General features: G+C 48.9%; 1 protein-coding gene across 2 annotated transcripts in view; it reads left to right on the top strand.

Moving 5' to 3' along the window:
• The window catches only part of VPS33B (VPS33B late endosome and lysosome associated), a 613489-nt gene that overhangs the window by 349695 nt on the left and 254525 nt on the right, over positions 1-9269 (top strand). The gene's annotated exons all lie outside the window — the stretch shown is intronic.

Here is a 9269-nt window from a genome sequence, read left to right as displayed (position 1 = left end):
AAATTATCTCAAAATGTATAAAATGAATCATGATCTCTGTGAGACCATATGTAAGCACAGCCCCCAAAAGTTGACATATTTACTGCATTGATTTATAGCCCACCCTATGATTTTCTTTTCATCTTTAATAATTGCGCATCTGGGCTTTCCCATAATTGGACGATGCTGAGTTTTACCTTTACAAGTAGTTGTAAAAGTAGGATTCCAAGTTCGGATCACAGAAAATATTGATGTCATCTATGCCTCCAAACACAATGTGCAATTAAGGTTATGAGTGATTTAATCTCATTATTGCTTTAAACTGAATAGGGCATTAGCCTGATATTATTTGAGCTTTGGAGTAGTTCTTTCATATGTGCAACTAGAGGTATTGTTGGGAGGGAGAAGCCTGGTGGGGCCAGTGCCCTGCTTGAAAATGTCCTGGCTCCCAATATGTGCTCCCCCCCAGCAACAGCTGCAATCTGCAAACATAGATACTGCTCTCCCAGCCTGGAACAGCAGTGTTGTTCCTGTTTTACTGCCTCTTGCATTGTTGGAGAATTAGCTTTTTACAGGATGATTTCTGAAGTTATTCATATGCAATATATTTCTGTAGTAGGGAATCTCTGTGTATGGTCATAATCTTGTGAATAGTCCCGCCCATGTGCTTGGACCCCGGAGCACTTCAATAGATATAGTCTCTTAAGCTGTCTTCTTCTGCAGTCCTGCATAGACAGTTAAGAGATAATAAAAGACAATAATGCAGCCTGAAAACACTAGGCTACTCTGTCCATTACTTCATCCTGAAGTGAAAAGGATAGCCAGGTAACAGTTAAATTTAACGTTTTCACTAAGTTTCACACTTATAGAAACTTTCCTTCACAAAAATCCCTCTTTCATGATAGAGATGAAGGGTTGGACAGACAAGCCCCATAGGCTGCCATTATATGTCTGTAAATGGGTACCGTGCCTTTAAGAATCCTTCCAGAGACCCTAGGTATCCCATGATGCACAGCCAAAGGTCAGTTACTTTCAGTTCTTTTTTCCGGCTCCTGCTAGCAGGACCCTGGAGCATTGAGCTCTACCTTTATGGTATATCTTTCAATTGTTGAGCTTTAAAAAGTTAGTTTGAGTGCTTTACTCAACGTCTTTCGCCTTTCCCTTCCAAGTCCTTCTCCAGGAGGACCCTGTGTGACAGGGAGAAGATTCGTCTTCAAGGCCTGGAGCAGAGAAGACAACAGGCTGCAGGTGGGAAATCTGGGCAAGGTGAGAGCTTTTCCTCCTCCACAACCCATGTGTCGGCCTTTGGGGGGCTCCCAAGTCGAAAAAAGGCCTATAAACGACGCCGGTCCCGGTCGACGTCGAAGGCGACAACATCGACGTCGAGACCAGGTATGACGACAATATGCTCTGAGTCTAAGCGACATCGACGTCGAGGGGCAGGACGTCGAGACCTCGGCCGAGGTCGACGATGAGGACATCCCAGTCAACGTCGACACATCATCGCCGTCGATCTGGGTCTCAAAGACATCGACGCTTGCCGTCGAGGCGACACCGCCGCTCACCGTCGACGCGAAGGTCGGCTTTGAGGAGACAAAGATCGACATCGAAAAGAAGCTCGAAGTCAAGAAGAAACAAGTCTTCCTCTGTGATCAGCATCTCAACGTCGGCGAGTTCTAGATCACGTCGACTTCGGCGCTCGCCGTCAAGGAGCACATCCAGGGCTCCCTCTTCAAGGCCAGCATGCAAACGGAGGAGAGAAGTAGCCACCTCAGGCTCTGAGTATTCCAGGGCCAATTCTCCAACAAGGACACTGGAACCTGCTCAGCCAGTGTCTCCACGTCCTCGGCGACCCAGGACTCCTACTCCTCCGCCGAAAACGCCTACACCGCCTCCACCTAAAATGTCTCCTCCTCCTCCGCCTCCGCCTCCTCCCCCTCCGCCTACTCCTACGCCTCCGGCAGCTCCACCTGTGCCTGTGATCCCTGCAGAACCGAGAAGGCCAAGATCACGGTCCCGGCCAAGACATCGCCCTCGCAGAAGGCACCGTTTCTCTATGAGGTCTCGCCGGCGCCATCGCCACTAGAGATCGCGGTCTCGATGTACTAGGTACAAACTGGGGGGGTAGCTGTTCCTAAAAAAGATGGGAAGAGAGAAAAAAACAGAAAAGGGTAACTGAAATCACCGAATTGGAAGTCAATATGGGTGAGACAGAAGGGGGAATTACTCCTTGAGTATTTAGTGCCCTCACACACCCTTGCAGGTGTCATGCTTCATCATGGGGCATAGCTCCTCATGGGGGTGGCGCTGCAGTCCCTCATGGGCCCCGCAAGAGGGCTCTTTAGCGGAGATCTTTTGTGGAGCCGCCGCAGTTGTGCATGGGGGTGTGGGGGCCTAGACAAGTGAGGTGAGTGAATGTTAAAATGACTAAATGGAACCCTGAAACGAAGTTTTTATTCACGGGTCCAGATAGAAGGTTAAAAACGTTGTAAATCCTGGAGCTCCTCTTTGGAAAGATTGTAGAGGGCGTACGTGTAACTCACCGCTGCTCTCAGGATGGGTGCTGTGGTGTTAACGAGGTACATCTAGAATAGGGTCAACATGTTTCGCGCTCAGTGGTGGTCCATAAGGGATCCTATAGCGCTTCGTCAGGACCGATAAAGGAAATGAGGGTGTAGTGATGTCAAAAAGAGGTAAAGGGAAAGGACAGGCTTCAAGAAAAACCTGTAAACCTGTATTCCTATAGTACCTTAATTAAAGGCAAAATGCGTCCAAGCGCTGTAAGGCACTCGATGTACTAGGGACACGACGTCCTCTAGTGGAGGGAGATACTCGCCCACGTTGTCGGACTATCCACCTCCGAGAGTTTCACCGGTCGATGACATTACAACGTTTCAGGAGGTTCTGGTGCGGGGAGCAGCGAAACTGGGCATTGCGCTGTCTGTGCCCATGCCGACTACATCGGTGATCTTTGAAACACTACATTTTTTTCGGGCGGACCCTGTCCCAGATTCAGTCATTGTGGTGGCGGCGAAGAAGCAGCATGCTACGGCTCCTTCGTCTACAATCCCTCTGGACAAGGAAAGCCGAAAGCTGGACTCTGTGGGGAGGAAAGTCTGCAGCACTGCAGCCACATCAATGAAGGCGGCTAGTTCAACTGCCCTGCTGGGCCGTTACGACCGTTCCTTGTGGGAGTCTCTTCCCCAGTTCATGGACCTCCTACCTAGGGACAAACGTGAACCGTTCCTACGGTTCCAGGAGATACTCAACGAGGGGCTGATGGTCTCTAACCAGATCATCAGTGCGGCAGCGGATACCTCTCTCCTGGCAGCTCATGGGTATTGCCTTGGTGTTGCTGTCCGACGGCATTCCTGGTTGCGTCTCACCTCCCTAAAACCGGAGGCTCAGCAGCGCATCGCAAACCTCCCTTTCTCAGGTACCACCCTCTTTGAGGTTGAGACTCTCAAGGCCGTTGGCTTGGAAAAGCCTAAGGAGCAGTGTAGGAATTTCCGCCCTTTCCAACGGCGTTATTCCTCTCAAAGATTCCAGCGCGGGCAGGGCCGTCAGTCTGGACAACAACAACCGTTTCAATGGCAACCGTTTCTGAGACGCCAGCCGAAAGGAAGGGCTAACCAGCATCGACACCAGGGAGTAAGGCCCCAGCGGGTTCCAAGCCCTGAACGGTTACTTCCCTCTCTTATGTTGACCACTCCGGTGGGGGGAAGCATTCAAAATTGTCTAGCAGAGTGGAAAAAGATAACTCAGGACAATTGGGAGCTGAATATTGTTCACAATGGATACTGTCTATGTTTCACCAGCCCTCCTCCATCGATACCACCAGTTCGCTCACAGTACCGGTTGCGCGAACTTCAGGTAGAGGCCGATACCTTGTTAGGAAAAAGGGCGATAGAACTGGTTCCTCCGGCCCAGAGGGGACAACGTCTATATACCAGGTTCTTTCTCGTGCGCAAGAAAGACAAGAACAAGTTCAGACCCATTCTCGATTTGCGGCAAGCGAACAAATGGATCGGCAGAGAAAAGTTCTGCATGTTATCCTTGCACCAAATCTACCCTCAGTTGCATCAAGGAGACTGACTCTGCGCAATAGATCTGAAAGAGGCATATTTTCATGTGCCCATAGCAAGAAAACATCACAAGTTCCTACGGTTCCTGGTCGGCACCAATCACTATCAATATGCAGTGCTTCTCTTTGGCCTGAAGTCAGCACCCAGGACTTTCTCAAAATGCATGGCGGTAGTCGCAGCATACCTTCGGAAGAACAAGGTGTTTGTCTATCTGTACCTGGACGACTGGCTGATCAAGGCAGCCACGTTTCAGGAGGCACAACGACATTTCAATACGATGTCCGCTCTGCTGACTCGCTTGGGTCTACACATCAATCTGGCGAAATCTGTCCCGATTCCGGTACAGTGTCTGCAGTATCTGGGAGCCTCCATCAATACACGCAAGGCAAGCATGTGTCCTTCGGAGGAGAGACGCTTATCAATCCTTCGGAAGGCTCAGGCTCTTATGACCATTCCCTCACCGGAGGTGATGACGGTACCCTCTCTCCTGGGTTCCATGGCGTCTTGCATCTTCCTCACTCCACATGCATGCCTCCACATGCGGCCTCTACAGGAATGTCTGGAGGATCAGTGGGACCAGAGACGAGGGAACTGGGAGGACAGGATTCAGCTGTCGCAGCATGCCCTCCAGTCCATCAAGTGGGGGTGTTCGCCTCACAATCTTCTCCGAGGGGTTCCGTTTCACAAGGAGTTACCTGTTCGGACCATTGTGACAGATGCATCTCTCCACGGCTGGGGAGCGCATTTGGACCAGCTTCAGATACAGGGAACGTGGTCCCAGAAGGAGGCCACGTATCACATCAACTTCCTGGAACTCCAAGCGGTTCACCTGGCACTGAAAGCCCTCCAACCGTCCTCTTGCACCAGTTCCCTGCTTGTCCAGACGGACAACACAACAACGATGTGCTATCTCAACAAGCAGGGGGGATCGAGATCGCGCACATTGTCTCGGGAAGCGCAGTCGATCTGGAACTGACTGCTGGCCAGGGATCTGACCATAACGGCGACCCATCTGCCAGGTGTGCAGAATGCGCAGGCGGACACTCTAAGCAGACTCGTTCAGGAAAATCACAAATGGGTCTTAAAAGCTGAAGTAGTAAGAGAAATCTTCGGAAGATGGGGCACTCCAGACATCGATCTGTTTGCCACCGCAGAAAACAGCAAATGCTGAGACTTTGCCTCCGGGTTCTACCAACCAGGGACGCTGGGGAATGCACTGTGGATCAACTAGTCGAACAGCTTTCTCTACGCTTTTCCACCCATTCCCCTGAACCCGGCAGTGCTGATCAAGCTTCCCCACTCCCGGGCCAAGATGATCCTCATTGCTCCGGAGTGGCCTCGTCAGTGGTGGTTCACCGACCTATTACACCGGTCTCTCCTGCCGCCCCTTCGACTTCCGTGTCGGCCAGACCTTCTCACGAAGTTCGGAGGGCAGATAATGCATCCCAACCTCTCGTCGTTGAATTTGGCAGCATGGCTCCGGAGCTAGTGCAGTGTGGACATTTAAATCTCCCTCAGAACTGCATGGAGATACTAAAAGAAGCGAAAAGACCATCTACACGGACTTTCTATGCATATAATTGGAAGAGATTTTGCATCTGGTGTGCGTGCCTCTAAGGATGCAGATCCTACCTCCTGCAAAGAGGATGTCATTCTCCCTTACTTGCTGCATTTAGCGCAATCTGGCCTTAATTTTCATTCCATTAAGGTTCACCTAGCAGCATTAACTGTGTATAGAAAATGTCCTTCACAAACTTCCTTTTTTCCAAATCCCGGTCATCAAAGATTTTCTGGAAGGTTTGAAGAAGGTGTTTCCTCCCATTAGGTGTCTTTCACCCCCGTGGGAGCTTAATGTGGTGCTGTCTAGACTTATGAGGGAGCCTTTTGAGCCCATTCATAAGGCTTCTCTTCAGCATCTGTCCTGGAAGGCGGCTTTCCTTGTAGCCATAACATCAGCTCGCAGGGTGAGTGAAATTCAGGCTCTCTGTTGTCAAGAGCCTTACATTGTGTTTCAGTCTTCTAAGGTAGTCATGAGAACTCACCTTAAATTCCTTCCTAAAGTGGTGTCAGAATTTCATGTGAATCAAACGATTTCTTTGCCCATGTTTTTTCAGCATCCTTCCTCTCCTGCTGAGAGGTCCCTTCACTCTCTCAATGTGAGAAGGGTGTTGAAATTCTACTTAGACAAGTCTAAGGAGATCCGTAGATCGGATCAGTTGTTTGTTAACTATGGCTCTGTCAGGACTGGTCTTGCTACCTCCAAGCAATCCATATCTAGGTGGAGTGTGTCCTGTATTCAGTTGTGTTATCAGAAAGCCAACAAGACTCTGGGTAGTAGACCTAAGGCTCACTCTACCAGAGGTAAGGCTGCTACAGCGGCTTTACTATGTAACGTCCCTATTGCAGAAATCTGTAAGGCTGCCACTTGGAAGTCAGTCCATACCTTTGCCAAACACTACTGCCTGGACTCTGATGCCAGGGCAGATGCTCAGGTTGGGCAGGCTTTGCTAAGGATTCTATTTGCACAATAGTGGGTATGCTTGTTTCTTCCACCGCTGGGGTTATTTTTGGGGGATGGGCTTGCCATTCTATTCACATGATTATGACTATACACAGAGATCCCCTACTACAGAAGGAGTAGTTTCTTACCTGTAACTCCAGTTTTGTAGTAGGGGTATCTCTGTGATAGTCATAAGCAACCCGCCTTCCTCCCCGGTTGATGAAACAGTGATATCCTGAATGCACCAGGCCTTACTTTATACGCCTTCAAAAAGAACTGAAAGTAACCGGCCTTTGGCTGTGCATCATGGGATACCGAGGGTCTCTGGAAGGATTCTTAAAGGCACAGTACCCATTTACAGACTTATAATGGCAGCCTATGGGGCTTGTCTGTCCAACCCTTCATCTCTATCATGAAAGAGGGATTTTTGTGAAGGAAAGTTTCTATATGTGTGAAACTTAGTGAAAAAGTTAAATTGAACTGTTACCTGGCTATCCTTTTCACTTCAGGATGAAGTAATGGCCAGAGTTGCCTAGTGTTTTCAGGCTGCATTATTGTCTTTTATTATCTCTTAAGTGTCTATAAAGGACTGCAGAAGAAGACAGCTTAAGAGACTGTATCTATTGAAGTGCTCTGGGTCCACGCACATGGGCGGGACTATTCACATGATTATGACTATCACAGAGATACCCCTACTACAGAACTGGAGTTACAGGTAAGAAACTACTCCTTCTCATGTATAATGTGTAGTATGAAAAGAGTTTATCCTATGTAGCTGGGTAATTTCTGGGTGTGGCTGTGTTTAAAACAGGCTACAAATGATATCTGTGGCGTTCAGGCTGAACTCCGTGCGAATTTCTCACAGGGCCTCTAAGTAGATTCAGTTGCCCAAGTCTTACCTGCAGAATTGCGCTCCACCCTCAATTAGGCCGTTCACGATGGCCACGATACCGGTAAATTTATAATTTAGTGTGGGTATGGCACTATGGATATCTTATTGCAGGTGATAGGTACCAGCGAGGTGCTTAGCAAAATGCTTGGCTGCAAGCGATGGACCTCTCTGGGGACATCCAATAGTGCCTCCTGAACATGCTGTTCGATGACTCTCAACATTTTGGTGAAAAGGCAGACTCAGCCCTTGAGTGTTTTAAAGATAGTGGGGCCAAAACCTACTCTTTGAGCTTGTCTGCCCCTGTGTGGCAATTTCATCAGTGGTTTTGCCCCTTCCATGGCTTCGGTCGGGGATTTCAATACCACCGGCCATTCAACCTGCCCATGGCTAAGGCATCAGTGCCCACAGAGAGCATGGGCAGCTGGGGCAGTGTAAAACCCAGTCCTACACCCCTCCGCAGCCACAACACCTCTTTAGTGTGTCCTTTGAGACACACAGCCACCCTGTTGGAGGCAGGATCTGACATTTTTTCCAAGGTAGCAGGCGATCACTTCAACAAGTGGGCCTGCAAATCATCCAGAGGGTTACATCCTTCCATTTCTGTCCACCCTGTCACACTTTCCATCACCCTTGGAGCTCCTGATGAGTTTTACTTGTCCCTCTTACAGCAGGAAGTACTGGTACTTTTGGCCAAAAGGGCCATAGAGAGGGTACCAGCATCAGAGGTAAGCACTGGCTGCTACTCCTGTTACTTTCTGGTGTCGAAAAACGATGGAGGCCTTCCTCCAAAATCTAGACCTCTGCCCTCTCAATGCATTTCTGTGAAACGACAAATTCAAAATGCTGTCCTTGCCCAGGAGACTGATGGTAGCATTGTACCTGCTGGTCGCTTTATTCCCAATCCTCACCCTGCAGGCCCACAAGCTCTATCTTTTCGCACTGCAGAGAATGTACAATATCAGCTCTTTTGCGTGTTGAGTTCCCAAAACAGCTTACTCTTGGAGACACGTTCTGCATAAGTGGAGCTCGAGCTCCTGCTTGCCCCCCACTGCCTCTCCTGCTCAAGTTCTGAGAAAGATCAGGAATGACTGGGATCAAGTCATCCTAGTGGCACAAGATTAGGCATGGAGAGTGTGTTACCTGAAACTCCTGATTATTAGCATCTGTCCTATGATTTGGCTGCCGCTTCGAGAGGATCCTCTGTCGCAGCAGGGCAGGGTCCTGCACCCGGACCTATGCAATCTTCACCTCCATGTTTGGAGATTGAGCAGTGATAGTAGCCTGCTTTCAACATCCCTCCCAAGTTGTCGATGGCATCTTGGCAGCCAGATGCCCCTCTACAAAACCGATATACGTCTGTTGTTGGGACAAGTTTGTGGGTTGGTGCGGTACTTGGCAGATTGACCCACTGTTAAAACGAAGTATGCCACGTAGACAGGTCATGTAGTAAAGGATTATCTGTTTATTCTTTAAGTTACTTTTTCGAGCACAAACACTCTCAGCATTCTAATGACCTCACCACTGGCTGAGCGGCAAGGCAGAGAACAACATTGGGGAAGATGCATTATTAGCAAGTAGATTACAAGACACCGCCCCTCTTATAAAGACAATAGAAATTCCTATGGACGCAAGATGATAAAACACACAAACAACACGTCCAATAAATTCATCAGAATCACACGCCCTTCACCAACTAGGAAGGACACTAATATAAAAGTTTCAACCCTTACATAGTGGGTATCCCATAACCCACCTTGCCACACATTCAGGGCAACTACTCATAGGGTATCTCTCAACTCTTAAACAGTGGGTA

Source organism: Triturus cristatus, chromosome 3_1 (assembly GCF_964204655.1).
Source record: "Triturus cristatus chromosome 3_1, aTriCri1.1, whole genome shotgun sequence".
In the NCBI taxonomy this organism is placed as follows: domain Eukaryota; kingdom Metazoa; phylum Chordata; class Amphibia; order Caudata; family Salamandridae; genus Triturus; species Triturus cristatus.
Note: the sequence above shows the minus strand (reverse complement) of the source record. Positions and strands in the feature narration are given on the sequence as shown.